Consider the following 9755-nt stretch of genomic DNA (forward strand, 5'->3'; position numbering starts at 1 on the left):
AAAATCATGAAATCTCACAGCAATTATTCCAAGTAGTGCTTGCTTTGGCAGCACGTTTACTAAAATTGGAATGATACAGAGATTAGTGTGGCCCCTGCACAAGGAGGACGTGCACATCCATGAAGTGTTCCATAGTTAAATTTAATTTTATGATAAAGAAAAACACTGGAAGGATCTGGCAAGATGTCTGAATAGGAACAGCTCCGGCTTGCAGCTCCCAGCGAGACCAATGCAGAAGGCAGGTTATATCTACATTTCCAACTGAGGTACCCTGTTCATGTCATGAGGACTGGTTAGACGGTGAGTGCGGCCCATGGAGTGCAAGCAGAAGCAAGGTGGGGCATTGCCTCACCCAGGAAGTGCAAGGAGTGGGGGACCTCCCTCCGGGCCTCCCTCCGCCAGCCAAGGGAAGCTGTGAGGGACTGTGCTGTCTGGCCCAGACACTATGCTTTTCCCACAATTTTTGCAATCCACAGAACAGGAGAGTCCCTCATGTGCCTACACCACCAGGGCCCTGGGTTTCAAGCACAAAACTGGGTGGCTGTTTGGGCAGACACTGAGCTAGCTGCAGGCTTTTTTTTTTTTTTTGTACCCCAGTGGCGCCTGGAACCACAGTGAGACAGAACTGTTCACCCCCTGGAAGAGGGGCTGAAGCCAGGGAGCCAAGTGGGCACACACAACAGGTCCCACTCCCACAGATCCCAGCAAGCTAAGAACCACTGGCTTGAAATTCTCGCTGCCAGCACAGCAGTCTGGAGCTGACCTGGGATGATGGAGCTTGGTGTGGGGAGGGGCATCTGTCATTACTGAGGCTTGAGTAGGCGGTGTTCCCCTGACAGTGCTAAGGAGGCCTGGAAGTTCGGACTGGGCGGAACTCAACACAGTACGGCAAAGAGGCTGTGACCAGACTGTGTCTCTCGATTCCTCCTCACTGGGCAGGGCATCTCTGAAAGAAAGGTAGCGGTCCCAGTCAGGGGCTTAGAGACAAAACTCCCATCTCCCTTGGACAGAGCACCTGGGGGAAGGGGTGGCTGTGGGCGCAGTTTCAGTGGACGTAAACGTTCCTGCCTGCTGGCTCTGCAGACAGCAGCAGATGCTGACAGGGAGGGTTCTTCCAGCACAGTGCTCGAGCTCTGCTAAGGGACAGACTGCCTCCTCAAGTGGGTCCCTGACCCCTGTGCCACCTGACGGGGAGAGACCTCCCAACGGGGGTTGACGGACATCTCATACAGGGGAGCTCTGGTTGGCCTCAGGCCAGTGGCCCTCTAAGATGAAGCTTCCAGAGGAAGGAGCAGGCAGCAGTCTTTGCTGTTCTGCAGCCTCCACTGGTGATACCCAGGCAAATAGGTTCTGGAGTGAACCTCCAGCAAACTGCAGCACACGCAGAAAAGAGGCCTGACTGTTAGAAGAAAATCTAACAAAGAGAAAGCAGAAACATCAACATCAACAAAAGGTCCCCCCAACAAAAACCCCATCCAAAGGTCATCAGCCTCAAAGATCAAAGGTAGGTAAATCCACAAAGCTGAGGAAAAACCAGCTCAAAATTGCTGGAAATTTCAAAAACCAGAATGTTTCTTCCCCAAATGACCGTAACTCCTCTCCAGCAAGGGCACAAAATTGGACAGAAAATGAGGTTGACAGAATTGATGAATTGACAGAAGTAGGCGTCAGAAGATGGGTAATAACAAATTCCTCTGAGGTAAAGGAGCATGTTTTAACCCAATGCAATGAAGCTAAGAACATTGACAAAAGCTTATAGGAACTGCTAACTAGAATAATCAGTTTAAAGAAGAACATAAATGACCTGATGGAGCTGAAAATCACAGCACGAGAACTTCGTGAAGCATACACAAGCATCAATAGCCGAATAGATCAAGAGGAAGAAAGGATATCAGAGACTGAAGAACAACTTACTGAAATAAGGCATTAAAACAAGATTAGAGAAAAAGAATGAAAAGGAACAAACAACGCCTCCAAGAAATAGGGGACTATGTGAAAAGACCAAACCTATGCTTGATCAGGGTCCCTGAAAGTGACAGGGAAAATGGAACCAAGTTGGAAAACACACTTCAGAATATTATTCAGGAGAACCTCCCCAACCTTGCAAGACAGGCCAACATTCAAATTCAGGAAATACAGAAAAAATCACTAAGATACTCCTCGAGAAGAACAACCCCAAGACACATAATTGTCAGATTCACCAAGGTTGAAATGAAGGAAAAAATATTAAGGGCAGCCAGAGAGAAGGGTCAGGTTACCTACAAAGGGAAGCCCATCAGACTAACAGTGGATCTCTCTGCAGAAACCCTACAAGCCAGAAGAGAGTGGGGGCCAATATTCAACATTCTTAAAAAAAATTTCAACCCAGAATTTCATATCCAGCCAAACTAACCTTCATAAGTGAAGAAGAAATATAGTCCTTTACAGACATGTAAATGCTGAGGGATTTTGTCACCACCAATCCTGCCCTACAAGAGCTCCTGAAGGAAGCACTAAATATGGAAAGGAAAAACTGGTACCAGCCACTGCAAAAACACACCAGAATATAAAGACCAACGACACTGTGAAGAAACTGCATCAAGAATGTGCAAAATAACCAGCTAGCGTCATGATGACAGGATCAAATTTACACATAACAATATTAACCTTAAATGTAAATGGGCTAACTGCCCCAATTAAAAGACACAGACTGGCAAACTGGATAGAGTCAAGACCCATCAGTGTGCTGTATTCAGGAGACCCAGCTCACATGCAAAGACACATATAGGCTCAAAATAGAGGGATAGAGGAATATTTACCAAGCAAATAGAAAGCAAAAAGAGCAGGGGGTTGCAATCCTAGTCTCTGATAAAACAGACTTTAAAGCAACGAAGACAAGGGAGGGCATTACATAACGGTAAAGGGATCAATGCAATAAGAAGAGCTAACTATCCTAAATATACATGCACCAAATACAGGAGCACTCAGATTCATAAAACAAGTTCTTAGAGACCTACAAAGAGACTTAAAGACTCCCACATAATAATAGTGGGAGACTGTAACACCCTACTGTCAATATTAGATAGATCAACGAGACAGAAAATTAACACGGATATTCACGACTTGAACTCAGCTCTGGACCAAACAGACCTAATAGACATCTATAGAACTCTTCACCCAAAATCAACAGAATACACATTCTTCCTAGCACCACATAGTACTTACTCTAAAATTGGCCACATAATTGGAAGTAAAACACTCCTCCACAAATGCAAAAGAATGGAAATCATAACAGTCTCTCAGACCATACTGCAGTCAAATTAGAACTCAGGATTAAGAAACTCACTCAAAACCACACAATTACATGGAAACTGAACAGGCTACTCATGAATGACTACTGGGTAAATAACAAAATCAAGGCGGAAATAACAAAGTTATTTGAAACCAATGAGAACAAAGACACAACAAACCAGAATCTCGGGGACACAGCCAAAGCAGTGTTAAGAGAAAAATTTATAGCACTAAATGCCCACATCAGAAAGTGGAAGAGATGTAAAATTGACACTCTAACTCACAATTAAAAGAACTAGAGGAGCAAGAGCAAACAAATTCAAAAGCTAGCAGCAGATAAGAAATAATTAATATCAGAGCAGAACTGAAGGAGATAGAGACATGAAAAACCCTTCAAAAAATCAATGAATCCAGGAGTTAATCTTTTGTGAAAAGATTAACAAAATAGATAGACCACTAGCTAGACTAATATAGAAGAAAAGAGAGAAAAATCAAATAGACACAATAAAAAATAATAAAGGGGATATCACCACTGATCCCACAGAAATACAAACTACCATCCAAGAATACTATAAACACCTCTATGCAAATAAACTAGAAAATCTAGAAGAAATGGACAAATTTCTGGACATACACACTCTCCCAACACTAAACCAGGAAGAAATCGAATCCCTCAATAGACCAATAACAAGTTCTGAAGTTGAGGCAGTAATTAATAGCCTACCAACAACAACAAAAAAGCCCAGGACCAGACAGATTCACAGACCAATTCTACCAGAGGTACAAAGAGGAACTGGTACCATTCCTTCTGAAACTATTCCAAACAACAGAAAAAGAGGGAATCCTCCCTAACTCATTGTATGAGGCCAGCATCATCCTGATTCCAAAACAAGGCAGAGACACAATAAAAAAGGAAAATTTCAGGTCAATATGCCTGATGAACATCTATGCGAAAATCCTCAACAAAAACTGGCAAACAGAATCCAGCAGCACGTCAAAAAGCTTATCCACCACGATCAGGTGGGCTTCATCTCTGGAATGCAAGCCTGGTTCAATATATGCAAATCAATAAATGCAATCAACACATAAAGAGAACAAATGACAAAAACCACATGATAATCTAAATAGATGCAGAAAAGGCCTTCAATAAAATTCAAGAGAGGAAACAAATGGAAAAACATTCCATGCTCATGGATAGCAAGAATCAATATCGTGAAAATGGCCACACTGTCCAAAGTAATTTATAGATTCAATGCTATCCCCATCAAGCTACCACTGACTTTCTTCACAGAATTGGAAAAAACTACTTTAAACTTCATATGGAACCAAAAAAGAGCCTACATAGCCAAGACAATCCTGGGCAAGAAGAACAAAGCTGGAGGCATCATGCTACCTGACTTCAAACTATACTACAAGGCTACAGTAACAAAAGCAGCATGGTACTGTTACCAAAGCAGATACTTAGGCCAATGGAACAGAGAACAGAGAGGCCTGGGAGATAACATCACACATATAAAACCAACTGATCTTTGACAAACCTGACACAAACAAGCAATGGAAAAAATATTCCCTGTTTAATAAATGGTCTTGGGAAAACTGGCTAGCCATACGCAGAAGAGTGAAACTGGACCCCTTCCTTACACCTTATACAAAAATTAACTCAAGATGGATCAAAGACTTAAACGTAAGACCTAGGACCATAAAAATCCCAGAAGAAAACCTGGGCAATACCATTCAGGATGTAGGCAAGGGCAAAGACTTTATCTCTAAAACACCAAAAGCAATGGCAACAAAAAACAAAATTTGCATTTCTCTGATGATCAGTTATGATAAGCATTTTTTTCATGTGTCTATTGGCTGCATAAATGTCTTCTTTTCAGAAGTGTCTGTTCATATCCTTTGCCCACTTTTTGATGGGGTTGCTTGTTTTCTTCTTGTAAATTTGTTTAAGTTCTTTGTAGATTCTGGATATTAGTCCTTTGTCTGATGACTAAATTGCAAAAATTTTCTACCATTCTGTAGGTTGCCTGTTCACTCTGATGGTGGTTTCTTTTGCTGTGCAGAAGCTCTTTTGTTTAATTAGATCCCATTTCTCAATTTTGGCTTTTGTTGCCATTGCTTTTGGTGTTTTAGTCATCAAGTCTTTGCCCATGCTTATGTCCTGAATGATATTGCCTAGGTTTTCTTCTAGGATTTTTATGGTTTTAGGTCTAAAATTTAAGTCTTTAATCCATCTTGAATTAATTTTTGTATAAAGTGTAAGGAAGGGACCCAGTTTCAGATTTCTACATATGGCTAGCCAGTTTTTCCAGCACCATTTATTAAATAGGGAATCCTTTCCCCATTGCTTGTTTGGGTCAGGTTTGTCAAAAGTCAAGTGGTTGTAGATGTGTAGTGTTATTTCTGAGGCCTCTGTTCTGTTCCATTGGTCTATACATCTGTGTTGGTACCAGTACCATGCTGTTTTTGTTACTGTAGCCTTGTAGTATAGTTTGAAGTCAGGTAGCGTGATGCCTCCAGCTTTGTTCATTTTGCTTACGATTGTCTTGGCTATGCAGGCTTTTTTGTGGTTCCATATGAAAAACATGATTCATCTGAGTCTCAGTTCATTATATTAGCAGTTGAAATCAGGAAATGTGAAACAGTTTCAGAGATTCAACTAGTTAGCACACATCAAATAGTAATGAAACAAGGCTTTTAAAAAATCCCTCACTTCCAATATTAGAACAATTATCTTTAATCATAACTGAAGGATGTCATTCACTATACCTCCCAAAGTAAATAAGGACAAATATTATGAACAAGAAACAGTAAGTGAAAAAGTTAATACTACATAATAATGGTAGTCAAAATGGAATCAATGAGTGCCAATATAATGAACCTCTCCCCTCAAAAATTCCAACCACCATGTTGCTTTTCATTACAAAAAGGTGAATAAAACAAATCAAAGCAGCTATAGACAGGAACACAGGTCCTGGTGTCTGTTACTGAGACCCAGGATAGTGCCAGGGTCAAATCTCTATAGAAACGAGCTATTGGAGGCTCTAAGGACCCTGCCTCCTGGGGCCTTCCTCTGAGTTTTCCCCTTAGGGTAGTGGGTAGGGAGCTGTGTCATAGGTCCCAAATCAGAAGTTAGGCCAGAGGGCGATATCAGCAAGACAGCAGAACAGGAAGTTCCATGCTTCACTTCCTCCCCAACAGAAAGTTCAACTAGAAACCATCCACAGACAAGAACACCTCTGTGAAACTCCAAAACTTGGGAGCGAGCCTGAGACACCCATGTGGACCATAGGGCCAAATAAAAACCACATTAGAAGGGTAAGAGGTATGGTCTCGCTTTGACCACTTTGCTCCTTCCCCTCCCCCAAGTCCACACAGCACCACAGAGAGAAGATTCATTTTGATGCGTAATTTCTACAGTGAGAAGAAGGCCAGAGGTGGACATCCAGCTTCCCTAGCATTCTAAAATGCTTCCCAGGAAGCCTACCACTGTGGCCCTTCCTCATGGGGAACATTGGAAGTATAGGCAAGACTAGACTATCTTTGGTCAGGTGGAAACAAAGAAGTGAAGCAGAGGTCACAGTGATGATAACATGGATTGCTGGGATAGCTCTGTGTTCCTGCCAGTGGTGGTGCCCAGTCAGAAGTGCCAGCCAATGGCAGGATCCACCCACAAACCTCAGCTAGTTTCTCCCAGAAGTTGTTCAAACTGGCTTGAGTACCTAGATGGCCAGCCTCCATGACCAGCCTCACAGCCCATGCCAAGGCCATACTCGGGCATGAAAATTCCCACCACAGTGCGTTTAGGCAAAGCACAAGGGCCACATATACTTGACATGAGAGGCCAAACAGACACTTGACTCAGCTACAAAGCCCACCCAAGGCTCTGCCCAAGCAGGGAGATACCTGCACCACACATTTTTGCAGAGCACAGGGGCTGGACCTGCGCAACACAGGAGACTACACAGCAGTCTGAACCAGCCCCAGAGTTCACCCCAAAGCTGGAGAGCAAGCCCGTATCATCCATTTTTACTGAGCACAGCCTCTAGTCTAGTTCATCCTGAGAAACATTCTGCCTCGCTTTTGGGTCCATCCTGCAGTCCAGTCCAACTGCAGAACTCAAATAGCAAAACTGCTTGGCCAGGGAATATATGCTGTGACCTGGCCTCATTAGTAGTAACTGCAGTGCCCAGTCAGCAGTTCCACATAATTGCAGAGCCCAGCCAGTGGTCTCGCTGGACAGTAGAGCCCAGCCAGCAGCCCCACTTGACCTCAGAGAAAAAGCGTCAGCCCACCCAGACAGAGAACTCAACAGCAAGCTCTGCCTGCCTGTGGTCACTACCAGTTGGCCCATCCAGAATCACAGGCTAAACTAAACAGTGAAGGTTAATTCCTGTGAATGAATAGAAACAATTTTTAAGAAACCAAATATAAATCCTAGAGATTAAGAATACAATGATTGAACTAAAAAAAAGTCAACAGAAAACTTCAACAGCAGGCTCAATCAGGGCAAATAAAAAACTGATGAGCTTAAAGACAGAAATTTTTAAAATTATCCAGTCAGAAGAGCAAGAAGAAAAAGCATAAAAATGAAGAAAGACTACAAGAGTTACAGAACACCATCAAGAGAACTAATTTTTGCATAACAGGAGTATACCACCAGCACACTCACCAGCCAGGTGTTGCTTCCAAGGGGTTCCAATCACAGGCAGCTTGGCCCCTGCACTTACTGGTGAGGCACACAACTCCCAGGTGATCCCCATTCAGATCTGGCAGGCCAGCTGCACAAACTTCTGCAGCCTAGACCACTACAGCTGAAAAACTGCAGAGAGACTACTGTGTCCATTCAAAACCAAAGCCCATGAACCCTACCCAAATGACACTCTAAGACATATCTGCAGGCGAAACTTTCCCTGCAAAAGCCACTCTACAATATCAGAGGAGGCGACCATTGCACCAGATCCACAGGTATTAATGCAGCGACACAAGAAACATGAAAAAGGAAACATGAAGTCAATGAAAGAGGACAATAATTCTCCAGTAACTGACCCCAAAGAAATGGAAAGTTATGAATTGCCTGAAAAGGAATTCAAAATAATGATCTTAAGAAATGCAGTGAGAAGCAACAGAATACAGACAGACAACAAAATGAAAAAATAAGCTATGACCTGAATAGTAAATTCAACAGAGATAGAAATCATAAAGAACCAAACAGAAATCTTGGAACTGAAGAATTCAATGACCAAAAAAATGCAATTAAGAGCTTCACAACAGGCTATATCAGACAGAAGAAAGAATTTATAAACTCAAAGACAGGTCTTTTGAAGTAACCTAGTCAGAGGAATGAAAGAGGAAAAAAACGAAAAAGAACAAAGAAAGCCTACAGGACTTAAATGACTATTAAGCAAAGAAACTTTTGCATTATGAGAGTTCTAGAGGAAGAAAAGATGGTGAAAGGCATAGAAAGCTTATTTAACAAAATAATAGCTGAAATCTGCCCAAGCCTTGGAAGAGATATGAACGACTAGATCCATAAATCTTAAAGGACCCTTTATAGATTCAATCTAAATGGGTCATCTTTGAGGTATATTATATTCAAACTGTCAGAAATCAACAACAAAGAGAGAGTTCTAAAATCAGCAAGAGAAAAGTAACAAATTACACATAAGGAAAGCTACAATAGACTGTCAGCGCATTTCTTAGCAGAAATATTGCAGAATGGGAGGGAAAGGGATGATTTATTCCAAGTGCTAAAAGAAAAATGTTAGCTAAGAATAACAGACCCAGCAGAGATATACCTCAGAAATAAAGTATTTCCCAGACAAGCAAAAGCAGAGAGAATTCATCACCACAAGACTGGCCTTACAAGAAACATTTAAGAAAGTGCTTCATCGGCCTGGTGCGGTGGCTCACGCCTGTAATCCCAGCACTTTGGGAGGGCAAGGCGGGCAGATCACGAGGTCGAGACCATCCTGACTAACACGGTGAAACCCCATCTCTACTAAAAATACAAAAAATTAGCTGGGCGAGGTGGTGGACGCCTGTAGTCCCAGTTACTCGGGAGGCTGAGGCAGGAGAATGGCGTGAACCCGGGAGGCGGAGCTTGTAGTGAGCTGAGATCCGCCACCACACTCCAGCCTGGGCAACAGAGGGAGACTCCGTCTCAAAAATAAAAAATAAAAATAAAGTGCTTTACCTGGAAGTGAAAGGACAACAACTACTGACATGAAAACATATGAAGGTATAATCCTCACTGGTAGACATAAATTAATAATCAAATTCAGAATACTATATTACTGAAATGGAGGTATATAATCTTTCAGATCTCCAGTATAAAACATCAAAATGATCAGTGATAACTATAAGTTGTTAAGGGACACACAGTATAGAAAGATCTAAACTGAAGCAACAAGATTATCAATTATGAGAGAGGAAAAGTCTAGAGTATTCGTTTGCCACAAAAGTTAAGTTGGCATCAGTTTAAA

At 42.2% G+C, this 9755-nt stretch overlaps 1 non-coding gene across 1 annotated transcript; it reads left to right on the forward strand.

Moving 5' to 3' along the window:
• Positions 1-35: 35 nt before the first annotated feature.
• Positions 36-139, forward strand: LOC112627197. The gene has a single exon (XR_003120058.1). It is a non-coding gene; the product is annotated as a U6 spliceosomal RNA (small nuclear RNA).
• The last annotated feature ends 9616 nt before the right edge of the window (positions 140-9755 follow it).

The sequence above is a fragment of the Theropithecus gelada genome, chromosome 6 (assembly GCF_003255815.1).
Source record: "Theropithecus gelada isolate Dixy chromosome 6, Tgel_1.0, whole genome shotgun sequence".
Taxonomy (NCBI): Eukaryota; Metazoa; Chordata; class Mammalia; order Primates; family Cercopithecidae; genus Theropithecus; species Theropithecus gelada.